The sequence below is a fragment of the Euprymna scolopes genome, chromosome 32 (genome assembly GCF_053919585.1).
Source record: "Euprymna scolopes isolate OS-2025 chromosome 32, ASM5391958v1, whole genome shotgun sequence".
NCBI lineage: Eukaryota > Metazoa > Mollusca > Cephalopoda > Sepiida > Sepiolidae > Euprymna > Euprymna scolopes.
The window spans coordinates 71,258,323-71,286,161 of NC_136513.1; the positions used below are offsets into that span (position 1 = coordinate 71,258,323).

General features: G+C 31.9%; 1 long non-coding RNA gene across 1 annotated transcript; it reads left to right on the forward strand.

Annotated features, from left to right (window-relative positions):
* Nucleotides 1-6,265: 6,265 nt before the first annotated feature.
* Nucleotides 6,266-26,955, forward strand: LOC145256425 (uncharacterized). The gene is made up of 2 exons (XR_013863990.1): nt 6,266-7,418; nt 22,384-26,955. It is a non-coding gene; the product is annotated as an uncharacterized LOC145256425 (long non-coding RNA).
* The last annotated feature ends 884 nt before the right edge of the window (nt 26,956-27,839 follow it).

Here is a 27,839-nt window from a genome sequence, read left to right on the forward strand (position 1 = left end):
GAAGTCTATAGTTTCTGTGTATAATAAAAAGGCGCTGAAAGGGGAAACAAGTGACGGATTTTTCTCTGTTTTTTTACCAAATATACCTCTTACTATATATATTGTTTTTTAAAATATAATTATCCACTGACACGTGTTTCGTCATCTACGACCCATGAGAGTGGCTGAATCTAGCGAGATTCGAAATCGGGACCCCACAATTATGAGTCCACCCTCTTTATCCGCTATCCATTCTCGCCAACTGTTTTCGTAAATAATTGAATTCATTCACAAACTTATCGCAAAAACAAATAACATATAAGCAAATCGCGATCGAGAATGGCCCAGCGGATAAAGAGGTTAAGCACATGATCGTGGGGTCCCGATTTCGAATCTCGCTAGATTCAGCCACTCTGATGAGTTGTAGACGACGAAAAACCTTTCAGTTGATAATTATATTTTTAAAAGAATATATACACCAGTGTGGGGATACCAAATTGGGTAAAGGGAAAATTATTCCCAACTCGCATTTAGGTAAAAATGCACTTTCGTAAATAATTGGATTCATTCAAAACGTATCGCAAAAACAAAAACAAATAACATATAATCTTATTATATATATATATATATATATATATATATATATATATATATATATATATATATAATTATTTACTATAATAATTATTAAATATCTACAGACACTAGTAGTTCATCCTTTCGGGAATTATCATTGCGTCGTGTCAGGATTAACACAGGTCGATAGATTCGAACCCAGCAACAGAAGCCATCTCTGGCTTGGCTTCATTAGCAAGGACCCAATCTATTCGGCCACCGTCAACCGCGAGAAATACGGTTAAAATTTAACCATTTATTTTTAAATGTTTTCAACGTCGGTCAGAGTGATCTAATCAGTATATGACGATCTGCGCATAAGAGCTAAATTGACTGACTTTATTAACCTGAGAGTGCTCAACGTTAAGAAATGAGTTTCTTAAAGGGACTGACATAATTATTTACTATAATAATTATTAAATACTTACATACACTAGCGTTTCATCCTTTCGGGAATCATATCGTAAGCCTTTCTGTAATCGATCCATGCTGCACTCAGATTCATCTTCTTCCTCTTTGCACCCTGCATTACTGCCTTATCAATCATTAGTTGCTCCTTAGTACCTCTCGAGCCTTTCCGACACCCTTTCTGTTCATTACTCACAAGATGTCCATAAACTTTTTCTACAAAGATTCCGGTTAACAGTTTCCACATTAGTGGTAGACATGTAATTGGTCTGTAATTGCTGGCAGCTGCTTCCTTTGCAGGATCCTTCCAAATCAGTGTCGTCCTTCCCTTAACAAGCCAATCAGATATATCTCCCGACTCTACGGCCTTTTGCAGGGCAGCATCTATAGGTGAATGAATGCATTGGAACTGTTTGAACCAAAATCCTATCACTCCATCTGGACCAGGTACCTTCAGTTTGTCATCCTTCGTATGCTAGCATTCACGTCATCAATGGTTTCCTCAACGTTCTCCATCTGCTGCATTCCTGATAGCCTTTCTCTGACCTCTCCCAACCAGCTAGCGGTCTTATTATGTCGCCCTTCGACAGACCAAATCCCTGAATAGCATACTGAGAAAGTTCCAAGCCGGACACAAGTTCTTTAATACAAAAAAAATGAACCACCTCATGTACAAGGCTGATCTGAAACTTTTTACAAGGATCGAAAAGGAACTAGAGGCACTAATTAACATAACCAGGATCTTCAGCCAGGATATCCAGATGGAGTTTGGTATGGAAAAGTGTGCACTACTAGTTATAAGAAGGGGAAAACTAGAGACAACAGAAGGTATGGAGCCAAACGGAGTTGAGAACGCTAGGGTAACAAGACGCTTATAAATGAGTTCTGGAAGCAGACACTATCAAAGCAACAGAAATGGAAGAGAAAATTGGAAATGAATACCTCAGGAGAACAAGAAAACTCCTGGAAACTAAATTATATAGCAGAAACCTAATAAAACGTATAAATACATGTGCAGTATCACTAGTAACATGCTCTGGATAGCTCGATCAGAAGACCAGGAAACTTATGCACTACACCCAAAGGACGATGTTGACCGACTTTACATGAAAAGGAAAGAAGGCGAAAGAAGACTGGTTGGTATAGAAAACTGTGTGAAAGACACAGAATAGAACTAGAAAAACATAATGCAAAACACGGAAAGGATAATCGTGGCAGCGAGCAGTAGACACTGAAAAAAAATCAACAAAACAGAGACAAAGGATGAAACGAATAAAGAAAAATGGGAAGAAAAAAAAACATGGAAGATTCACAAGGATAAAAAGATGAAAATAACGAAAACACTTAGACATGGGTGCAAAAAGGACACATAAGCCGAGAAACCGAATCCCTAATAACCGTGGCACAAGATAACTCCATAAGAACCAACCACATCAAAGCAAAGATCGACAAAACACAAGAAAATAGAAAATGTAGACGCTGTGGACAAAGAGACGAAACGATAAACCATATAGTAAGTGAATGCTACAAACTGGCCCAAAAGGATTACAACAACAGACACAACCAAGTAGGAAAGGCAGTACACTGGGAACTATGCAAACAACAGCACCTCGAACGCACAGACAAGTGGTATGAACATAAGCCAGCAACAGTACTTGAAAACGAGAATCACAAAATCCTATAAGACATGGACATACAGACGGACAAACCCATCCAAGCAAGAAGACCAGATGTCGTAATAATTAACAAGAAAAAAAGTCCTGTAAAATCGTAGACTTTGCTGTTCCAGCAGACAACAGAGTGTATATCAAAGAAAATTAAAAACGATAAGATGTTCTCATCCTACCACCGTTTATTTATTTATTCAAATGGAGTTGCAGCGCACACTATGCTGGGAAGACATCGCAAAGATTGGATTTTCGTTTTAAACAATACATCAAAGATTCGTTATGCAACTTTTTACCTTCAGATGTCCTGAGTAATGCATACGGGATTTGCGAGCACCTTATCAATAACCATATTTTAAATAACCATATTATAAATACACATATTATAAATAACTATATTATAAATAAACATATTATAAATAACTATATTGTAAATAACCATAATATAAATAACCATATTATAAATAGACCTATTATAAATAAACATATTATAAATAAACATGTTATAAAAATCATATTATAAATAAACATATTATAAATTATCATATTAAAAATAAACATATTATAAATAACCATACTGCAAATGACCATATTACAATTAACTACCTTATAAATAAACATATTATAAATAACCATATAATAAATAACCATATTATAAATAACCATATTATAAATAAACATATTATAAATAAATATATTATAAACAACCATATTATAAATAACCATATTATAAAAAAACATATTATAAATAACAATATTATAAATAGCAATACATAAAAAACAGATTATAAATAAACATATTATAAATAACCATATCATAAATAAACATATTATAAATAACCCTATTATAAATAGACATAGTATAAATAACAATATTATTAATAACCATATTATAAATAAACAGATAATAAATAAACATATTATAAATAAACATATTATAAATAAACATACTATAAATAAACATATTACAAATAACAATATTATAAATAAACATATTATAAATAACCATATTATAAATAAACATATTATAAAAAAAATATTACAAATAACTTTATAATGAATAAACATATTATAAATAACCATATCAATGATAAACAGATGATAAATAACAATATTATAAATAACCATATAATACATACTCATATTATAAAAAACCATATCATAAATAAACATATTATAAATAACCATTTTATAAATAACCATATTATAAATAAACATATTATAAATAACCATATTATAAATTACCATATTATAAATAACCATGGTATAAATAACCATATTATAAATAAACATATTATAAATAAACATATCATAAATAATGATATTATAAATAACCATAAATAACCATATTATAAATAAACCTATTGGAAATAACAATATTATACATAAACATATTATACATAATGATATTATAAATAAACATATTGTAAATAACTAAATTATAAATAACCATATTAAATATGACCATATTAAATATAACCATACAATAAATAAAAAATATTACAAATAACCATAATATAAATACCCATATTATAAACAAACTATTATAAATAAACGTATAATAAATAACCATATTATAAATAAACATATTATAAATAAACATGTTATAAAAATCATATTATAAATAAATATATTATAAATAACCATATTATAAATAAACATATTATAAATAAACATTTTATAAAAATCATATTATAAATAAACATATTATAAATAACCATATTATAAATAAACATATTATAAATAAACATATTATAAATAATCATATTATAAATAACTATATTATAAATAAACATATTATAAATAACCATATTTATGGTTAACATATGATAAATAAACATTTTATAAATAACCATATTAGTAATAAACATATTATACATAACCATATTATAAATAACCATATTATAAATAAACATATTACAAATAACCATTTTATAAATTACCATATTATAAAAAAAATATTATAAATAAAAATATTATGGATAACCATTTTATAAATTACCATATTATAAATAACCATATTATAAATAACCATTTAATGAGTAAACATATTATAAATAACCATATTATAAATAACCATATTATAAATAAACATATTAATAATAAACATATGATAAATAAACATATTATAAATAAAGATATTTTACATAACTATATTATAAATAGACATATTATAAATACACATATTATAAATAACTATATTATAAATAAACATATTATAAATAACCATATTATAAAAAACCATATTATAAATAAACATATTATGAATAACCATATTATAAATAAACATATAAATAACCATATTATAAATAACCATATTATAAATAAACATATTATAAATAACCATGTTATAAATAAACATATTATAAATAACCATATTATAAATAACCATAGTATAAATAAACATATTATAAATTACCATATTATAAATAAACATATTTTAAATAACCATATTATAAATTACCATATTATAAATAACTATATTATGAATAACCATTGTATAAATTAACATATTATAAATAAACATATTATAAATAACCATTTTATAAATTACCAGATTATAAATAACCATATTATAAATTACCATTTTATGAGTAAACATATTATAAATAAACATATTATAAATAACCATATTATAATTAACCATATTATAAATAAACATATTTTAAATAACCATATTATAAATAACCATATTATAAATAACCATATTATAAATAAACATATTATAAATAACCATATTATAAATAACCATAGTATAAATAAACATATTATAAATAACCAGTTTATAAATAAAGATATTATAAATAACCATTTTATAAATAAACATATTATAAATAACCATATTATAAATAACCATATTATAAATAACCATATTATAAATAACCATATTATAAATAAAAATATTATAAATAAACATATTATAAATAACCATATTATAAATAACCATATTATAAATAAACATATTATTAATAACCATATTATAAATAACCATAGTATAAATAAACATATTATAAATAACCATATTATAAATAAACATATTATAAATAACCATGTTATAAATAAACATATTATAAATAACCATATTATAAATAGCCATAGTGTAAATAAACATATTATAAATAACCATTTTATAAATAAACATATTATAAATAACCATATTATAAATAACCATATTATAAATAACCATATTATAAATAACCATATTATAAATAAAAATATTATAAATAAACATATTATAAATAACCATATTATAAATAACCATATTATAAATAACCATATTATAAATAAAAAATATTATAAATAACCATATCATAAATAAACATATTATAAATAACCATATTATAAATAACCATATTATAAATAACCATATTATAAATAAACATATTATAAATAACCATATTATAAATAACCATATTATAAATAAACATATTATAAAAAACCATTTTATAAATAACCATATCATAAATAAACATATTATAAATAACCATATTATAAATTACCATATTATAAATAACTATGGTATAAATAACCATATTATAAATAACCATGTTATAAATAACCATATTATAAATAACCATATTATAATTAACCATATTATAAATAACCATGTTATAAATAAACATATTATGAATAACCATGCTGTATTACAAATTTCAGTGCTGACATAATCTTAAGTAGGTTGCTCTTACTCCTTCATCTAAAACTTCTAAAAATCATTTGTAAGAGAGAAAATCTCTTAGGACTTAAGTTGATTCCGATGTGATTGTTTTCTCCTTTATTTTTCTATATATTTTTTTATTTATATATTTATCTCTCTCCCGCCATATTCATGGCAATTATTTAATCGCAAATTTCCACGATTTAGTTCTGTTGAGCGAGGAAGCAAACCATGGTTAGCTACCTGTTATTTTCCTTTTTTTTTAATTTTTTATCGTCATGTATATTGGTCTATATTTTGCCATAAAATATATGTGTGTGTGCGTGTCTCAATTAACTTATTTCTGATTTCTTTTGTAGACTGACCTTGAGGAAGAATTTTATAAAGAATTACGATGAAATTGGAACAGATATTAAATGCATTAATTCTCAGTGGTCCGTATTTTCCACTGACCAAATCAGAAAATATTCTGTTTCTATCTTTCCCATATTACGGCCACATCAACCCAATGGTGAGAGTAGCTGACCAATTGACAAAATTCGGCCACACCAGCTACATTAGTATTCCTGAGAAATTTAGAGATAAGTTCAGCCTAACGACAAAAGGAATAAACTTGTTCATCATCGAGGAATTTCCAGAGTTAGAAATAATGAATAAATACTTGGATGAAGTGTTACGGTTTCGAAGCAACCCTCTAATCAAGGAAGCATTTTCGGCATACCGTAAAGTATGTGATCGCTATCTTCCAAACAACGAACTCTTTTTAAAGTTAAAATCTTTTAATGCTTCCTTAGTGGTTGTTGATGCATACTTCGTAAGCAACTGCTTTACTGTTTTCGCATACAGACTGGATGTACCTTTTATCCTCCAAGGGATCCACAACCAGATCAACATACATCGAACAACATGACCGATTTCAGTTTATTCAACTATACCGATGACCTCAGCTGTAGAAACTTCATTTAAAGGAAGCATTATTAAAACATTCATTAATTTACATCAGTACTTGACACCAGCACCAGGTACCCTGCTAGTAAAATAAAAGACTATGTACTCGAACGAGAAGACATTTCTTTTGATGATCTTATCCGGTAAGCAAGCTTTATGACATCGATGTTGACTTATCTTAATCCAGCACTTCCGGCGCTTCCCAATGTGAAATATATCGGAGGAATAGCCCTACGCCCAGCAATGCCGCTGAGGGGAAATTATCTGGATTTTGTTAAAGCTTTTAAAAATGGAATTATTGTTGTGTCTCCGGGAACTGTTGTCGGTCCCGATTGGGATGTTTACGCTAATAAAATGGCCGAGGCGTTTAGTAAGGTTAAAAACGATGTCGTCTGGAAACAATCAAATTCTTCTTATTCCCGCCAAAATATACTTCTAACAAAATGGCTGCCTCAGAACGATCTTCTTGCTCATCCAAATACTAAATTATTCATCACACACTGCGGGAATAGTGGGAGATATGAAAGTCTTTATCACGCTGTCCCGGTCATTAGCTTTCCAGTGATTGCGGATCAGTTCTTTAATAGTGAAGGGATGAAATTGAAAGGTTTCGGGATTTCAATGAATCTTTATAATTTCACAGTAGACGAGTTGGTTGAAAATATTAAGGAGGTGATTGAGAATCCAAAATACAAGAAAAACATTGCAAAGGCCAGCGAATTATTTCGATCTAAACGACAACTTCCATCTGAAAAAGTTGGGCATCTTATAAACAAGATCGTGAAATATGGAGGCGACCATTTGCGATCAGATCTGCAGAATATCCCGTTGTATCAATTTCTTATGCTTGATATTTTATTATTGACAATGCTTACATAGAACCGTAGAGAATCGGGGCACATGGTGCAGTGGATAGAGGCGTCGAGTCTCTACGGTTCCAGGTGAGAACTGTATGAAGATAGGGGTCTCAATCTGACAAAGAGCGGCGCATTCTGTGTGTGAAATCATTAAATATGACGGTGATAATTTGTGCTCAGAACTTCAAGGTGTTCCACTGTATGGGTTTTTAATGCTGGATGTTTATGCCTTTATTGAAACAGTTTGTATTCGGTGTTTATCTCTCGCATTAAGAAAACGGAATAAAATTAACAACCTCTCTATTGGACTCTTGGCGGGCTTTTTTTTTTCGCAGCTTGTTTGAAATCCGGTGAATTAAATGCTAGTGGAAGGTCTCTTCCCTGTTATTTTGTGTTGATGTGATTCTACGTTTCCCCCCTTTTCATAACATGCATTTTACTGATCATAACAACAATTAACTTATCTTATAATAATATCAAAAGTTTCAGTCTTTTCTCTTTTTCAAATATATTCGTATCTTTGCGATTGATAGCAACGATTTATATGTGGATAGTTATTTGCATATTGTCCATTAGACTTTTCTACGCATTTACATGACCTTGCTCTTTATTTTCACAAGGATTGCTTCATTTTGTATGTCTCCGCTCTTGAATATCAAGGGTGAAATTTTATCTGTCTTAGATTGTCTTTGCTACATTATACTTTCTATTTATTCTTTTTGTATCGTTCACCTTCTGACAATGACAAAATAGTTAATACACAATTAAAAAAAAGGAATATATATATAAGTGAACGTATCTGTGTGTGTGTTTGTGTGTGTACATTTTCCAACGCAATAACTCTGTCAATGTTCAGTCTACAGACTCGAAATTTGACATACAGGGTACTGAGATTGGCGAAAATCTCTGGAAACCGTTTTCGGCCAGAAATTTGGCTGTTAAGGGGTCAAAGTTCAACAATTAGACCTTTGAGAACTCTACCAAAACTCCTCCGCCAATTTTGGGTCTACACACTAGAAATTTTAGATGTAGGTTCCTTGGACATGGCTCTAACTTAATAATTTGAGTCCAAAACAATAAATGTTAAGGGGTTATAATAGGGGTAAAAGTTTTTTAAAAAATTGACCGATTTTTTTTTTTTTTTTTTTTTTTTTGCTCAACATACACCTCCAAACACCCGGGCAACGCCGGGATTAAATGCTAGTTAAAAAAGAAATAGAATGAAATGATTTGTAAACTTTATATTGAGTACGATATATCTAACAATCGAGAACTTGTAAACCAAAAAGAACTCTAACCCTAACCCTAATCCTCATTTTTAACACTTTTTGCCGTTTCAAAAATCTTACAAGTTGTTTATCACGTGTAGAAATTATGCGTATTCAGTAGAAAGGTTTATTTTAATATGCTTTATGCGAATTCTGTGTTCGTGTATATTTCGAGAGTTATATATACACTAGACTACGCTTAATCCGTCGGATCAGTATATGTTACACCTAGCTATGGAATAGTAAGTATAGAAATATTACTAAAAATATGCGCGCTTGTGCGTACAACAATGGTCACCACTTTTAATATAAGGAATTACATTGCTTAATATTCAGAAAATTACTCATTTGCGGAAAATTTAAATGCGATATTCGTTTTTAGCATATGCAAAAAACAAGTCGTCATTTTATTTGGTTTCCTTCTTTACCTTTTCCTTTAGAAAAGGTAAAGATGAAAACCAAGTAAAAGTTTACCAAAACTTCTTTGTTTATATTTGCTTTTAAAAAAAAATACATTATATACAGTGTTAGTCATCCGTGCCTTAAATTTGTCTTACGTCACTTCCGCCGAAAACAAAAAGTGCGACTTTTAACAAAAGCTAGTATGGCATAAATCACTTACTATGAGTCCACGGCTATAACTTTTTTCCGTTTTTAACAAGCTAAAAGTCTATTGTTTGCATAATCTCCAAAGCATTAATAAATATTTGTAAGTAATTTTAATGTCTTGAAACTGCAAATTACAGAATCTAATGCAATAAAAAAAACTTAAAGATAGTTTAAATCATAAAGAAAAACTGAAGCAAATACGTAAAAAAGGGTAACTGCTATTGCGTTTGGTTACAGGTACAGTGAGAAATAGGATTGACTGGTTAAATGGTTTAATTTCTTTGTTTTATTTATTTTTTTATTTTTTTAACCAACCAGTTAACTTATGAGATGTTACTGCTACTGCCTTCGGTAAGAGTTACTTAATGTACGATTTTTGTTATATTCCATTTATAAAAAGAAACATGAAATGTTATTATGTGTTGATAGTTAAGTAGTTTCTTTTTATTAACACGGTTTAAGTGACTGGGCAAGCTTACATGAGTAATTTTAACATCATGTGTTGATAAATTTTTTCTCATCAAACATAAAAATAGAACTGTTATCAAAATATTTATTAACTGTTTTTTTTAATAATATGCTTATTAACTATTTGTTTTTAATCAAATAAAAAACTGTTCATAAATATATAATAAAAAACTGTTTACAAATATTTTTAAACAAAATTTAAAAAATTACCAACACCTCTGATGTTTGATTAAAAAACAATTCATAAACATATTTTAATTATAAATGGTATAATTTTTTTATAAAAAAGTTCAAATAAAAACCGTTTGAATAAAATTTCAGTAAATTTTTCTTTAAAATAACGACTTTTAAAAGTTGTTGCATATGCTTAAAACGAATATCGCATTTTAATTTTCCGCAAATAAGTAGTTTTCCGGATATTAAGAAATGTAAGTCCTTATGTTAAAAGTGGTAGCCATTGTTGTTCGCGCAAGCGACCACGCCAAAAACATGCGATATGTTGATACGTTCCATGATCAAAGTGGTTCAGAACTTTATAGGCCGCCCATTCATCCGATAAAATTCGTGTCCCTGGTAGGATCCACGAATTAATCATCGGGATCATCGAACGTTGTTTGAACCTGGGTGTGGCAGCAGGACCTGGCGCCTGCCCACAAACCAAAGACACCCAGGCTTGGCTCCAGGCTTGGCTTCAGAAGGAGTGCTACGACTTTGTACCCTTTCTCTCGTTGAACGCCCTCCTCTCCCGACCTGAACCTGCTGGACTACTTCGTTTGGTCACATGTCGAGAACATCACCAACATGACCTCCCACTGTTGTATATCAAGATATATTACAAAACGTATCATATGTTGTATGTGAATACATGTCTGCTTGTGACCGTGTAGGCTGTGTATTTTAACATTTATGCAACAGTTCTAACACGAACCGATTGACGTGGACGTATCGAAACAGTTTAGACAAATAGTTCTTTTAACAACTGTAAATAACACAACACATACCTGAATTATTTATGAATATTTATTCTCATTATCTGGCCAGCATTTTCAGAGATTACACGTTCTTACATCTTGGCTGTCCGAAGTGACGCCGCTTCCCACGTCCTTGGTCGTCTATTCACTCTGGTGATCAAACTTCCCGACCTCTGACCTCAGTTACGTCACGTCATTTATTAAAAGACTCGTCGCCTTAACGTGACCTTTCCGTCACGTACGTCTGTTCAAGGTTATTTTGTTTATATTTAACCTAGCTAAATTATATAAACATCCCAGCTAACATCTATTGCTAAACTTAATTCTATAAACAATAAAAAACTCCCAATATAAACTATTTTAAGCATATCGTTGAATAGATCGATAACAACTAAATAACTTTTAACCTTGGTAATTAGCCAACACCACAACATGAAAGCTAGCCTTATCGCCGCCATCCGCCGAGCAATTTCAAAAAAATCGATTATGGAATGTGAGGACTAAAGGGGCATAAGAGAATCGTTTTAATGTTAGGTTAGAGCCGAAAAACTGAATCCAAGTTTATTGAAAATATCGAACAAGTAACTATAAAATATCGAATAAGTAACTATAAAATATCGAATAAGTAACTATAAAATATCGAATAAGTAACTATAAAATATCGAACAAGTAACTATAAAATATCGAATAAGTAACTATAAAATATCGAATAAGTAACTATAAAATATCGAATAAGTAACTATAAAATATCGAACAAGTAACTATAAAATATCGAATAAGTAACTATAAAATATCGAATAAGTAACTATAAAATATCGAAAAAGTAACTATAAAATGTCAATAAGTAACTATAAAATATCGAACAAGTAACTATAAAATATCGAACAAGTAACTATAAAATATCGAATAAGTAACTATAAAATATCGAATAAGTAACTATAAAATATCGAATAAGTAACTATAAAATATCGAACAAGTAACTATAAAATATCGAATAAGTAACTATAAAATATCGAATAAGTAACTATAAAATATCGAAAAAGTAACTATAAAATATCGAATAAGTAACTATAAAATATCGAATAAGTAACTATAAAATATCGAACAAGTAACTATAAAATATCGAATAAGTAACTATAAAATATCGAATAAGTAACTATAAAATATCGAATAAGTAACTATAAAATATCGAACAAGTAACTATAAAATATCGAATAAGTAACTATAAAATATCGAATAAGTAACTATAAAATATCGAACAAGTAACTATAAAATATCGAATAAGTAACTATAAAATATCGAACAAGTAACTATAAAATATCGAATAAGTAACTATAAAATATCGAATAAGTAACTATAAAATATCGAATAAGTAACTATAAAATATCGAACAAGTAATTATAAAATATCGAATAAGTAACTATAAAATATCGAATAAGTAACTATAAAATATCGAATAAGTAACTATAAAATATCGAACAAGTAACTATAAAATATCGAATAAGTAACTATAAAATATCGAATAAGTAAATATAAAATATCGAATAAGTAACTATAAAATATCGAACAAGAAACTATAAAATATCGAATAAGTAACTATAAAATATCGAACAAGTAACTATAAAATATCGAATAAGTAACTATAAAATATCGAATAAGTAACTATAAAATATCGAATAAGTAACTATAAAATATCGAAATAACTATAAGAAAATAGGCTCAAATTTTCCGATTCCGATACCGATTCGGATATCCCAAAAAGCTCCCATTTTTTCTGATTCCTGATTCCGATTAATCGTCATAACACTCATATATATATATACTAGCATGGGTGCCCGGCGTTGCCAGGGTGTTTGGGGGTGTATGCTGAGCAAAAAAAAAGGTCAATTTTTTTAACTTTGACCCCTATTATGACCCCTTAAAATTTATTGTTTTGGGCTCAAATCAAGTTATTAAGTTAGATCCATGTCCAAGGAATCTATATCTAAAATTTCAAGTGTTTAGACCCAAAATTGTCGAGGAGTTTGGTAGGGTTTTCAAAGGACAAATAGTTGAACTTTGACCCTTTAACAGCCACATTTATGGCCGAAACCCGATCACAGAGTTTCCAAAATATCAGTACCCTGTATATCAAATTTCGAGTCTGTAGACTTAAAATTGACAGAGTTATTGCGAAGGAAAATGTACACAGAGAGACAGACAAACAGACACGTTCATTTTTATAGATATATCGACTAGCATGGGTCCCGGCGTTGCCCAAGTGTATGGAGGTGACTGCTGAGCAAAAATAAAAAAGGTCAATTTTTTTTTAATTTGACCCCTATTATAACCCCTTAACCTTTATTGTTTTGGGCTCTAAGTAAGTTATTAAGTTAGATATATGTCCAAAGAACCTATATCTAAAATTACAAGCGTTTAGACCCAAAATTGTCGGAGGAGTTTGGTAGAGTTCTCAAAGGTCAAACTGTTGAACTTTTACCCTTAAATCGTAAAATTTCTGGCTGTAAACCGATCACATCGATTTTCCCAAATCTCAGTACCCTGAGAGTCTGTAGACTGAACATTGATGGAGTTATTGCGTAGAGAAATGTACACACACATACACACAGACACGTTCACTTTTCACTGTTTGGGGTGTATGCTGATCAAAAACAAAAACAAAAATTTTAACGGTCAATTTTTTTAACTTTGACCCCTATTAAACCCCTTAAAATTTATTGCTTTGGACTCAAATCAAGTTATTAAGTTACAGCCACGTCCAAGGAACCTATATCTAAAATTTCAAGTGTTTATACTCCAAATTGTCGGAGGAGTTTGGTAGAGTTCTCAAAGGTCAAATCGTTGAACGTTGACCCATTAACAGGCCAATTTCTGACCGAAAACCGATCACATAGATTTTCGCCAATCTCAGTGCCCCCTGTATATCAAATTTTGAGTCTGTAGACTGCAAATTAACAGAGTTATTGCAAAGGAAAATGTACACAGACACACAGACAGACACACACACGCGTTCACTTTTATATATATACATATATATATATGCATAGATAGATAGATAGATTCCACTCCTATTACTCCATATTTTCTCGCTTCCCTCTGTCTCTCTCTCTCTTCCTTTCTTTCTCCTGATTTTCTCCTCTCTCTTTCTCTCCTGATTCATCCCTTTTGCTTTCTCTCTTTTCTTTATTTACATAACTTCTCCCTTTACTTCTCTATTTGCGTCATTCACCTTTTGTGACGTAATCCCATGCGCACGGTGATATACAAATATATCAGCAATACAACACGCAACATCTACAGAGTTTTAGTAGCATATGGATTCGCACGAAAAATCCTCTAATTTTATAAACCTAGAACAGTGTTTTAGATATGATTTCTAAATACAAACGGGCAAATAAACCCCGAACTATTTAATTGGAATTAATTATTGAGAGGAGGATTATTTTAATTATTGCGGACCATTATCCTCATCTTTCCTTAGTTGTTTCACGACGTTTCGGCCAACTATTACTCTGGCCTTCGTCGCGGTTACCACCTGACAAAGGCCAGAGGAATAGTTGGCCGAAATGTCATGAAACAACTAAGAAAAAGATGAGGAGAATAGTACGCAATAAAATAAAAATTAAACCCCGAATTGTATGGAATTAATAATACCATGAAATTTGGATGCTAAGTAAAAAGTGGTTTGTATTCTACTTCTTGTGGCAAGCACAATATGTCTATTATGTGTTATTCATATTATTTAGCTATATAGGATTGATATGTATCCTAACCCTATAAACATGTGTTGACCAATAGCGAGTGCGAAAATGCACAAGCAATCCCCTAAAATAATCTGTTGCCAAGGCCGCTGGAAAAATGGTGGGATCTTTCTATCGATCCAGTAGATATCTCACTGATGATGCTATTCTCTATCTATATAAGAGCCAGGTACGTCCAAGGATGGAACACTGTTGCCACATCTGGGCAGGAGCTGCTAGAAAGGACTTGTCCTGCCTTGATAGAGTTTAAAATAGACTTCGTAGCCTCGTAGGAGATGTCCTTTTCTCTTCCCTGCTACCTCTTTCTCACAGAAGAGATGTTGCGAGTTTGTCTCTGATGTATCGTTATTTTCATTGAAAGTGTTCGACTGAGCTTCAGTCTATGGTCCCCCTCGCCAAACATCCACAAGAAACACTCGTCTATCTGAAAACATTATCAATAATTCCTCCACTCTTTATCTGTGCCTAAACCTAAACGTAGATTCCATGAACAAAGCTTCTTTCTTAGAACTACACGCCTGTGGAATTGTCTTCCGTTTTCCTGCTTTCCGGCTGACTACAATCTGGTTGTCTTCAAGTCTAACGTAAACAAGTTCTTGATGAGCCGTTCCATATAAGTTATCAAATTTATCGAATTCTCATTACTAATGATTACTTTATTGTCAAATTTCTACTGTACACTCTTTAACCCTTATCCTTGAGTGGTCTCTTGGCCTTGATAATGTGGTGATGCCTGTGTGAAAAAAAATCAATTACGTTTTCGTACAAACTAAGATTCCCAATAAATTCGTGGAAAAAAGGGAGCGAAAAGAAAGTTTCATATAACGGGCGTACAATTACGTTCGCACACTCAAAGCGTTCTTCATACTTAAAAATCATTTTGACGCCCAAACTTGAAATCACTCTTTCAGACTGAGCGCTAAGTATAAAGCGATAAAAATTGCAACATTCCAAGTTAGTAGTTCTCAACCTTTCAAATATAATGACTTATTTTAGAACAAGCAATCTTTAAAATATACAATATATTCATTCAATTTTTGTACAACAAACTGCCATACATTACAATTATTGAATTATAGATTAGACAACAATACATTCCGTAAATTCATGATTAATTTCAAATTTATTCATAAAAAATTCCAAAGCTAAAAAAAATTGATTAATTGCAAATAAATTAAAAATTATTCTAACTCATAAATTTCAACCGTTATGTAAATAGTAGAATATATAAACGGCAAAATGGTAACGAGCGTTTATGTATGTCCACGAAAGGCTTTTTGCATCGGGCTTCTCATGTCGGTTAGATTCCGCGAGAAGTTTTTGAATATTTTCTAGATCGTAATATCTCGCATTCGCAAACTGACATTGTCTCTATCTTTTTTTTTTTTTCGAGTTAAACAATTTTTCCACCGTGCCGTCGTCTCCAGTGTTTGTTTGTCTTTTTGTATGAATGAAGCGAAATTATATGAACGCAACCGGTTGGCCTTCGGGCCGGATAGTATTTGTTCTGTAATTGATCCTTGTTCAATGTAGGGAAAGCCCTTTATACTGAGACAATTACTATTTATTTTGATACTGCCAGAGGGAGTTATTTGGAGAGGGAGCTGGTTATCTCCCCTACACACGCACACATTAAAAACGACCTTGTGTCTAATTTGTCTAAAATTTTCCACGAGCCTGCCTACTACCACTTTTTTTTCTTTTCTTTTTTTTTTGCTCAACACACACTTCCAAACACCGGACAACGCCGGGCACCCAGGCTAGTAGAATATAAACAGAAAAAAAAAACATGGCAAAAAAAAGTACGATAATAATAATAATAAAAAAGTAAATAGAAAATCATCAAATGAAACCATGAAAGGAGATAAATAAAAATAAAATAAAAATAAAAAAAATAGAAATAAACGTATCATTTATTCATTTTGTGTACACTAGATCAGTGGTTCTCAACTTTTCAAATATGGCGACCCATTTTAGAAAAAACAATGAGGAAGCGACCTCAATTCTTAAAATATCTTATATATACATTTATATTTTTCCTACAACAAACTGCAATATACTGCGATTATTGAATCATAGATTATTTATTTGAAAAGGAACTATACATTTGGTAAATTCATGATTAATTTAAAATGTATTTATTAAAAATTCTAAAGCTACTACAAAAATTAATAATTTGGAAATAATTTGAAAATCAATTCAAAATTATGTTTAAGGACTGACCTTAATGAGACAGCTGGTATTAAAGTTATCCTGGGTCCATTATCGATATGACACACCTCTCGTCGTCTTCCACATTTAATTGTTTTCGGTACTAGTTTTTAAAAGTGAAAATTTATGAAAAGGCTTTGTCACATAAGTAAGATGGTGGGGACAGTAATAAATTTCTTATTGTGATTTAATATATTACTGGGATGTTTTGGACGTTTTGGCCCAAAATTCTTGTAGTAGCAGTTTATCAATATATTATTCATTGTGTTTTATACGATATTCACATTTGGCTCAAAATAAATTGGCGATCCCATATCATTGGTGTTGCGACCCTATTTGCTGTCGCAAGTCACAGGTTGGGAACCACTGTGTCAAGCAATAGATTGAGAGCCAGTGTAAGCCAAAACACTGTTACGCACAACTAGCCTTCCAGTCCTTTAGGGCTACAGAGATCAAATGATCATTTCTCAATTCACTCCCTCATTCTATCATAAGCATAGACATAATAGCCGTACAAACACAATACCTCATCCTGCCACGCGCATATATGCAATGACAGAAAACAGACATATACACTTTTAACTCGTGTTACCTTCGAACAATTTACAATATGTTAACTCAACTTTACAAAACAAAAATTTACACGCACAAGAAGGATTTCCTTCTACGGTAGTACATTCGATAGGGCAAGGGCTATTCTATGAAAAATGTATATTATTTTAATTTATAATTATTTTAATTTATAATTATTTTAATTCGAATTCATTATTGAGAGGAGTATTATTTATATTAATTTATTTATTGTGGACTATTATTCTCATTTTTATTAGTTGTTGTTCTCACAACGTTTCGGCCGACTATTCCTCTGGTCTTCATCAGGTCGTAACCGCGACGGATAGGAACTTCGGATCTCCTAACTGCATTCTCAGCAATCACTGCCATCCGTAGTTGTTTTCGTCTCACCACGTTTTGGCCAAGTAAGCGTCTGGCCGGCTTTGGGTAGGATTGAAACCGCTATCTCCAGACAATGATCATCTGGAACCGTAGAGATTCTATCAACTGCGCCATGGGCCCCGAAGCCAATCCTACCCAAAGCTGGCTGCTTTTTCCAAGTACTCTAACCACTGCGCAGTGATTAGACAAAGCGATTTTTCTATTATTTGAATTCTCACTTTTGTTTACTATGCTTTTTTCAGACTAATGTACTCTACAAAGACGAAAACATGGCTGGAGAGTTTAGCAGCAAGATCTTTGTTCACATTACATTTAGATTTTTGTATGTTGGTATTGTCGGAGAAACAAAGAGAAGAAAGGCGTTTCAAAGTCAAGTGGTTTGAGAAAAAAAGTCATTGGAATAACATATTGAAGGGCTGAAATACTTCTTCTAATGGAATTGGTCGGGGAGTTTTATGTTGAAATAATTTCATCGGATCACATTATGTTGAAGTACTTGCAAACAAGCACAAGCACGTTACACTGCAGCGATGCGACAGGGGCTAGTGCTTACTAAAGGCCTTGCATCACAACCTTCGTTTCACCTGTCTTATCTGGTAACACCCAGAAACTTTCACGCTGTTGACATATGCCACCCTGAAAGTTCGTCTCCTTATTTCTACTCTTAAAGGAACTAAGTCGAAACAAAAATGAGAGAATATAACGAGGATTATTCAATTTGATCTTCGTTGTAAATCACTGATCAGGCAGAAAGGTTGGGATAATTTTAATCATATTATGTAAACCTATTTAATTTGAACGTTTTGTGCTCCCAAACAGACTGTTATTATCTCTCTCATTCTATCTTTTAGGAATGTGACGTCACGTCCGTTTTTTTTATATAATTTCCCGCAACCTTTCAATTCTCACCATCAGTTTACCAAGTTGACCATGATTGAGCTTTCATTCATTTTATTCTGAACTAACAATTTTATATACTAGCGGGTTTATTCACCTAATATGGAAAAATCTCACCTAATATGGAAAAAAATAAATTTGTTTCAGAGGGAACTCATTCTTACATAATGTGTTTTTTTCCGGTTTGTTGTCTTCCATGGGTTGTGTGAGCTGTGGAAATAAATAAATATATGTACTTCCATCCTGACAGGCAAAAGATGACGATTAAACAGTGCCTTTTCTAGCCTATAAGCGGAACTATTTCAAGTTTCCAGGGAAAACGTGAAAGGAAATAGTTAGAAAACCACCTCAATCGTTCGCCACATGAATTCGTAAATAAATCATCTCACTCTATTAAAAATTTAATGGTGAATATTTTTTTCTTTTCTTGATGTCATCAGACATGATTATAATGATTTATAAATGAGAAATTAAATAACTAACGTTATTCTAATATGAATGTTTTCTATATATCTATAAAAGTGAGAATGTGTGTGAGGGCACTTCTCAACCTATATACTCAACGAATTTTTGAATACAGACCACGGAATAGACACCCCAACCTTCCTATGTTAAGAACGACATTCGGAATAGATAATTCCAACCGCATCATGTTCAGAACGGCTTTCGAAAAGCTCACCCAAACCATTGAAAAGTACTTCTCTCTGCCAAATTTAAATGGGAGTTTCGTAATCAGTATAATCGAAAACCTTTAAAAATCGTCATGTTAAAAAAAATTGTGGAGGTGGAGTTAATGCAAAAATTTATCCACAAAAAAAAAACAAAGTCACTGTCTTCTGTATAAAGCGACGCTATTCGGTTGATATGTTTAATTGTGCGTGTTTATTTTTCAGCACGATTGTAATCCGTAGAGAGCGAATCCAATCGGTTAATATGCTTATTTTATTTTTACAGACGCCAATCAGTTTATATGTCTAATTTTTTTCATATTTAGAGTGCGATGACAATCGGTTAATATGTTTAATTTTGTTGATATTTTAGCGACGCTAATCAGTTAATATGTTTAGTTTTGTTTTTTTTTCAGTTTATATGTCTAATTTTTTTCAACACCATTATAATCTGTAGAGTGCGACGACAATTGCTTATCATGTTTAATTTTGTTGTTTTTAGCGACGCCAATCGGTTAATACGTTTAATTTTGTTTGTTTCTTTAGTATTATTGTAATATGTAGAGAGCGACGACAATCGGTTAAAATGTTTAATTTAGTTAGTTTTTTAGAACGATTGTTTTCTGTAGGGAGCGACGCCATATTGTATAATTTCTGGAGTGTTCGTTTATTTATTGTAGAAGTGAATTCCGGAATGTGCGAATCGTCAGGTATCAGCCAATCAAAATGGGCGGAATTTGAGAATGTCGAATTCATTATTTTTAAATCGGAAAATGGAAAGTATGTGTATGTAATAACCGGCTAATCGCCATTAGCAAACACGATATCTTAGGAAAATATAGAATTTGACTCGGTCTCAACTGGTAGCGATGGGAGCACTAAATATTGAGAGAGAAAAACAAGAACTAATTCTTCTGTAGATGTGGCGATTCTGAGTGTGTGGCTCATCGGATGTAATGTAGTATTTTATTATTACGAGTGAATGTGTCAGAAATGGTGGTCGATAGCTGCATTAGATAGCAGCTATCAGGGTACATGTATTAAATTTATATAAGGCATCTGTTGTTACAAAACTACGATACTTTGGCCCAGAGAGAAATTCCTGAAATCAAAATATTATAGATGGAGATAAGAATTTTGCATTAAGTTAAATATAATATTTATGCGTATTTTACAGGAAACACAGGGCGGTCTGTTAGCACTATATATATATATATATATATATATATATATATATATATATATATGTGTGTGTGTGTGTGTGTGTGTGTGTGTGTGTGTGTGTGTGTGTACAATAAGCATAAAAAATGACGAAAAAACAAAACAAAAACAATTTGTTCTTCACTAATGTTCGCATATATATATATATATATATATATATATATATATATTGTTTGTTATTGTTGTGGGGCAGCGAGTTTATTATACGCCAGATCCCTGTTAATAGTGTGTATGTGGTTAGAACACGAAAAGGAAAATACAGAAGACGAAGATTTGTGAGAAGTGTGTGTTGAAAGAAAAATGGTTTGTGCAGAAAATTCATCTTGTAAACAATTCTTGTTTAACTTTTGGGGTACGGTTGTTGTGAATATAGCTCAGCAAGATACATGGAATTGAATTATCTCTGTTCGCATGATAAAGGTTCTGGATAGACGTGAAGTAGCTATTATTCTGCCCCAAACATCAACTGAGTTGTAGAAAAAGGGGCTGGAATTTCAAAAAGTTTGCGTACATTAAATCAAGGGAATATGATTTATATTTTACTTGAAAATTTATGGCTCTACAGAATTTGAACCAAACTGAACTAAATAAGATTTGTGTAAAAAGCCAGGAAAAAAAAACGAGTCAAACAGCGCATTTTTTAAAAAAAAATTAGAAGTTCTGCGGGAATCCATGCCCAACGATATTATCGTGAAACATCCTTATACCTATATATTTTACTAAAGATAACCATTGATCAATGCCAAAATGATTAAAGATGTAGAGAGCATTATCAGAAAATTGGAAAAGATTTATTACATGTGCTAAGCTTGATTTAAAAAATTGAGAATGAATCACTCATAGCGGAATTGCTCAGATATCACCTGTTTTTAGTAAATACTACTGCATATCAAGGCTGTCCGAGAATAAACGTAAATGAAATGCAGTGATTTTCATTTGAATAATGGAGAACTTTATGAAATAATTAGAAAAATTTTATGGGATTCGCTAAGCTAGATTTTTAGTAGGCACGGTTCCTCACGGGAATCTGTTGAGATTGGATTTCTCATGATGTAATTTGTAGGTACACAATGCTGGGCTAACCTGTTAAAATATCGAATAAAACATTTAGTTTGTTATAAAGTAGCCGATTTAAGTCCTGTTAAATATAAGAAGAAGATTAAGGTAACGATATAAGCGCAGTGTTTATAATATAAATTTTAACATCCTTTTTATTTTTTCAGGCCTGGAATAAATACTGTTTCTACAATTGCCTTGAAGAAGCCATGATGAAATTAGGACACATTTGAAAAGCCGTAATTCTCAACAGTCTATCATTTCAACTGGTTATTACAGAAAATATTCTGTTCTTATCTCTACCATATTTTGGACATCTACAGCCGCTAATTAGAATGGCCGAGCACTTGGTCCCTTATGACCACACCGGCTTCATCACAATACCCGAGAAATTTGGCGGAAAATTTGGTCTTGTGAAAAAAAGCGGTCAGCTTCTTTCACAATCTATGAGTATCCAGAGTTTTCATGTTCAACGCAAAAATAGGACCTGTTTTGTTCGACATTGGAAACCGAGCGATTAAAGAATCATTCAGGTCTCTACATAAGCTCTTCGAACGTTATCTCATTGCAGTTAAATGGACTGGTAAACAGCAAAAACAAATTTAAAAATAAATAAAATAAACAAAAGTTCAGCTAGAATTTGTCAGTGTCAACTTCGTCACTCACAACTTTCTCCCTCAACTTCCCCTCACCTCTGCTAGCAGGCACTTTATGAAAAAAACTCACTCCATTCCATTTGTATATGTGTGCAGTGGGCGGTATGATCTCGTGCGATTCCACGAGACTACACATAAAGCCACGGCCACCATCTTTAATCTCTCTCTCTCTCTCTCTCTCTCTCTCTCTCTCTTTCTCTCTCTCTCACACACACACACACACTCTCTCTCTCTCTCTCTTTCTCTCTCTCTCTCTCTCTCTCTCTCAGATCCCACCTGAAGGTAAGTCGTATAGGCACATAATGCACACACACGTATGTGGGCGCTTTCTTCTTTGCTTATTTCATTCAACTTTACACTCCCGAATGAGAATCTCTTTTCGAAACTGAAATCATTCAGTGCTTCCTTAGCGATTATTGATGCCAATTTTGTGAGCAACCTTTTTGCTATCTTTGCTTACATATAAAAAATATCGTTCGTTCTTGTCGGTTTACACAATCAAATCAATATCCATCAAACACCTTGGGCGATTTCAATTGCCCCCATTTCTCTATCATTCGAGCAAAGGTAACGTCTTTTTCGATGAAACTCCGGAACGTGTGGACTCATTTATATTAATCCCGCTGCCGCCACGCTGGACAGAAAAGTTAATGACTATGCGCCCGAACGACCGGATATTTCATTTGACGATCTTATACGGCAAACTGAATTGTATATTGTTGATTTTGACAATTTTCTTCATGTTCCGTTACCAGCGCTTCCGAATATAAAATACATTGGTGGGTTAACTGTTCGACTGACAGAACCTCTTCATGGAGATACTCAGCTTCAAAAAATGGAATCATTGTTGTGTCACCGGGGACAATTATAAATTGGGACATGAGCTTAAATACAATGGCGGACGCGTTTAGTAAGATTAAATACGTCGTCGTTTGAAAACATTCAAATTTTTCCACTTCTCATCAAAATGTCCTGATAAGAAAATGGCTGCCACAGAATGACCTTTTGGATCAGCCAAATACGAAGTTGTTTACCTCTCAATGTGGAAACAATGCTCAATATGAAAGTCTCTACCATACGGTTCCTGTAATTGTTGTCTACTTATTACTGACCAGATATTTAACGCTCGCTATATACAAGGAAAGCGATACGTTATTATGATGGAAATCGAAAGTTTTACAGTGGGAGAGTTGGTTGGAAACATCAAAGTTATTAAGAACACAATCTACAAAGCAAACATCGCCAGAACAAGTGAGATTTTTCGATTACGTGGCGGATTGCAGTCGCAAAGAGCGGCGCGTTATGTGAATGAGGTCATTAAATATGGCAGCGATCATTTGCGCTCGAAACTTCGAGATGTTCCGTTTTATGAGTTTTTAATGTTTAATGTTTGGGCCGTTCTCATTATGGCATGATGTTTTTACATAAGTATCACCACTTATCAAGGTCAATGGGCTACTCGAGGATAAGGGTTAAAGAGTGTACAGTAGAAATTGGATAATATAGTAATCGTTAATAATGGAAATTCGGTAAATTTGTATACTTATATGGAACGGCTCATCAAAAACTTGTTTACGTTAGACTTGAAGACAATCGTATTGTAGTCAGCTGGAAAGCAAGAAAACGGAAGATAATTCCACAGGCGTGCAGTTCTAAGAAAGGAGCTTTGTTCATGGAATCTGCGTTTAGGTTTAGGCACAGATAAAGAGTGGGGGAAATTAGTGATAGTGTTTTCTGCTAGACGGGTGTTTCTTGTGAAAGTCTGGCGAGGGGGAACCATAGATTGGAGCTCAGCCGAGCACTTGCCATGAAAATAACGATAAAGTAGAGACAACGTCGCAACATCTCTTCTATGAGAAAGAGGTTGCAGGGAAGAGAAAAGGACATCTCCTACGAGACTACAAAGTCTATTTAAAACTCTATCAAGGCAGGATAAGTCCTTTCTAGTAGCTCCTTCCCAGATATGGCAACAATACTCCATCCTTGGACGTACCTGGCTCTTATATAGATAGAGAATAGCATCAGCAGTGAGATAGCTACTGGATCGATAGAAGGATCCCACCATTTTTCTAGCGGCCTTAGCAACGGATTTAATGTATGTGTTCCATTTAAGATTAGGAGTAAAGTTCAAGTCCAAAAGCTTGTTAAAACAAAACGCCTCCCCAAGACGAGGGCAATTCATTTCAATTGATGGCAGATGGGGATTAGAGCGTTGATGATGTAAAGATAAGCATATTTTATTATAAGGAAGTGTTTTCCTTTTAATTTTACAGTGCTAGGAAAACGAAAACTGGATAAAATAATCGAACAAAACTGATGTGTTAAAATGATTTTGTTAAATTATGTTCAGAAAAAAAAGCTAACCTTCTAGATCATGTAGTGAAAATTGCTTTTTAATGTGAACTCGGCGTACAGTGTTCGAATACTGTCTAACCAGACTTCACACTTGGAGACATATATTATTTTATCATTACAGAAAAAATAAAATTTATGTGTCACAGAATAAGTGGAATTATTAGTTAATATTTAAACAAGAACGTTCGGTAAAAGTATAGAATAGTTTAAGCTCGAGAATTAATAAACGAAAAACAACAACATATAATTTGTATAAAATGTATTAGAATGATTTTTTTTTTTTTTACTTTACCCGAGTAGTTTTAACGTGTGCAAACGACTTGTAAATATGTTTTCAACTGTAAAGACCTTACTAATCGTTTTCGCATGTAAAAACAAGGCGATTTCCGTAATTTCTTGGTGGGGGGGGGACGATACGACTTCTCGGAAGTTAAATATTCTGTATTCTTACGCTTGTTTAAAAAGTCTTAAAAAGTCTTAAAAATCGTTTTCTCGCGTTAAAGCTTAGCGAGATCGGTTAAAAATGCCATTCTAATAGATCTTATATAAATTCGGTTCGAGTATACGATATTATAAATAAGAATCCATTTAAGTAAGTTAAATTAACTTACACCAATTAAGAATAACAACGTGTGGGTATTTGCTGTGTATTTACAAGTTTACTTAGATATATAAACAGGCATTAGCTGTTTATGCAGTAGATAACATCAATATAAAACATAACACTATGATCACTCTTTATTAAATATATTGCTACAAATCTTAAATCTATCCTTCAAGAATGATTGGTTTTAGAGTTACACGCGGGTGATGATGTGATCGTACATAACGTCTGCTTACGTTTGTACTGAGGCGACCCAAAATACTGGTTATATATAAAGTATTAGCGTGGGTTGTAGTGTGTTTTGAGTAAAAAAAAAAGTTCTGTAGGCAGCCTCAAACCCCGTGATGCGAAGGCGGAAAAGAAAATGGAGGTATGTGTAAGGGTGTTGTTTAAAAAAAAAAGCGGGGGGTGCGAGCGCAAATAAAGAAAAAGTGGTAGTAGGCAGGCAGGCTCGAACTTCTACTGTGAAGTAGGAAAAGAAAGTGAAAAAAAAGTGACGCGTTAGCTGTTGCGCTCATCGCAAAACCGGAAGTGACGTAGGTTTAAATTAAGGCTAAACAATTGAAAAGAGGGGATGACTTTCGAAAATATCGACGAAAAAAGCGACCATTCCCAGTAGAAACTGACCAATTGAGGTGAAGCCATTATTGCTTTTTGCCAATTTTTTGATATTTGTCGTCCGAAGGGTCGTGCTTCAAAATGATACCGATCTCATAAAAATCCGTTGCCTCTATCGAAATTTTTAGGCATACATACATACATACATACATAATACATACATTTAAACAGACAGGTGAGATTTATATTATAGACAAGCCTGGGTGCCCGATGTTGCCCGAGTGTTTGGAGGTGTGTGTTGAGCAAAAAAAAAGAATGTAATAGGCAGGCTCGAACCCGTGCTGCGGAGGAGGAAAATAACGTGATGTCTTTGATGTTGCGCTCATCGCCAAACTGGAAGAGGCGAAGGCTAATTTGGAAATTGAATGAAATTGACTTTTAATTACAAAGTTTAAAATGACAAAATGTGAAACCATTAATAGTTTTTTTTTTTTCATACGTTTTGTCCCCTTTTTCAAGTTTTTCAATACTGAAGAATGAGTAAAAAATAAAAATTAAGAATTATATATTTTACTTTTTCTTGGATTTTTCTTGGATTTAATTATTAATGATGATATTTTCTGGGCAAAAATGTTTTATTTAAATCTTCAAGGTTAACTAACGCATTTATGCAAAGTTTCATTATCATTTTTTATACAAGTAAAATAAATTTCTATCATATTTTATGTTTTTATTCACATATGTTTATTTATTATTAGTTTAAAATAGTAATTATTAATTATTTTATCACTAGTACAAGCAAAATTTTCCACGCATGCGTATTAAAAAAATGACACGAGATCGTAGCTCAAAAACTTGACCTGATTAAACAAAACCAATGTAATTGTTTAGATTCAGCGCATCAGATTTGTCCTAAAAAAAACGCAGACAGCAGATTTGGTGTCGACCAATCAGAGACGGAGAAAAAATCACGTGGCTTGTAATTATTTAGTGCATTTTTTAAATGGAAACTGCTCGGGACAAGGCATGAAGCCACTTAATATAAGGAGCTAACAAGAAATAAACATTATTATAACAAAAACAGCAAATGTCTATTGATCTTAGTCCTGAAAAGACCATGGTGAAAAGTAGGAGCGAAATAGTTAATAGGAAGAGAATTCCACGATCTTGTGGTTCTGGGAAAAGAAGCTACTGGAATAGAAAATTGTATGACAATGAGGTATCAAAACATCAAATTGATGGAGACCACTAGTTCAATGAGTCAAACGAGCTGGAACAAAGGAAGCAGGAATAAATCAGACAATTCTGAAGAACACATGCCATAATAGTATTTATAAAAAGACTTAGACAAGCAACAGCACGTCTATGAGAGAGGTTGCAGTAAAGATGAAAGTGTAAGGCCAATCAAATTACAGATACGTATCTACAAATTATCAATTACATGCGTTAT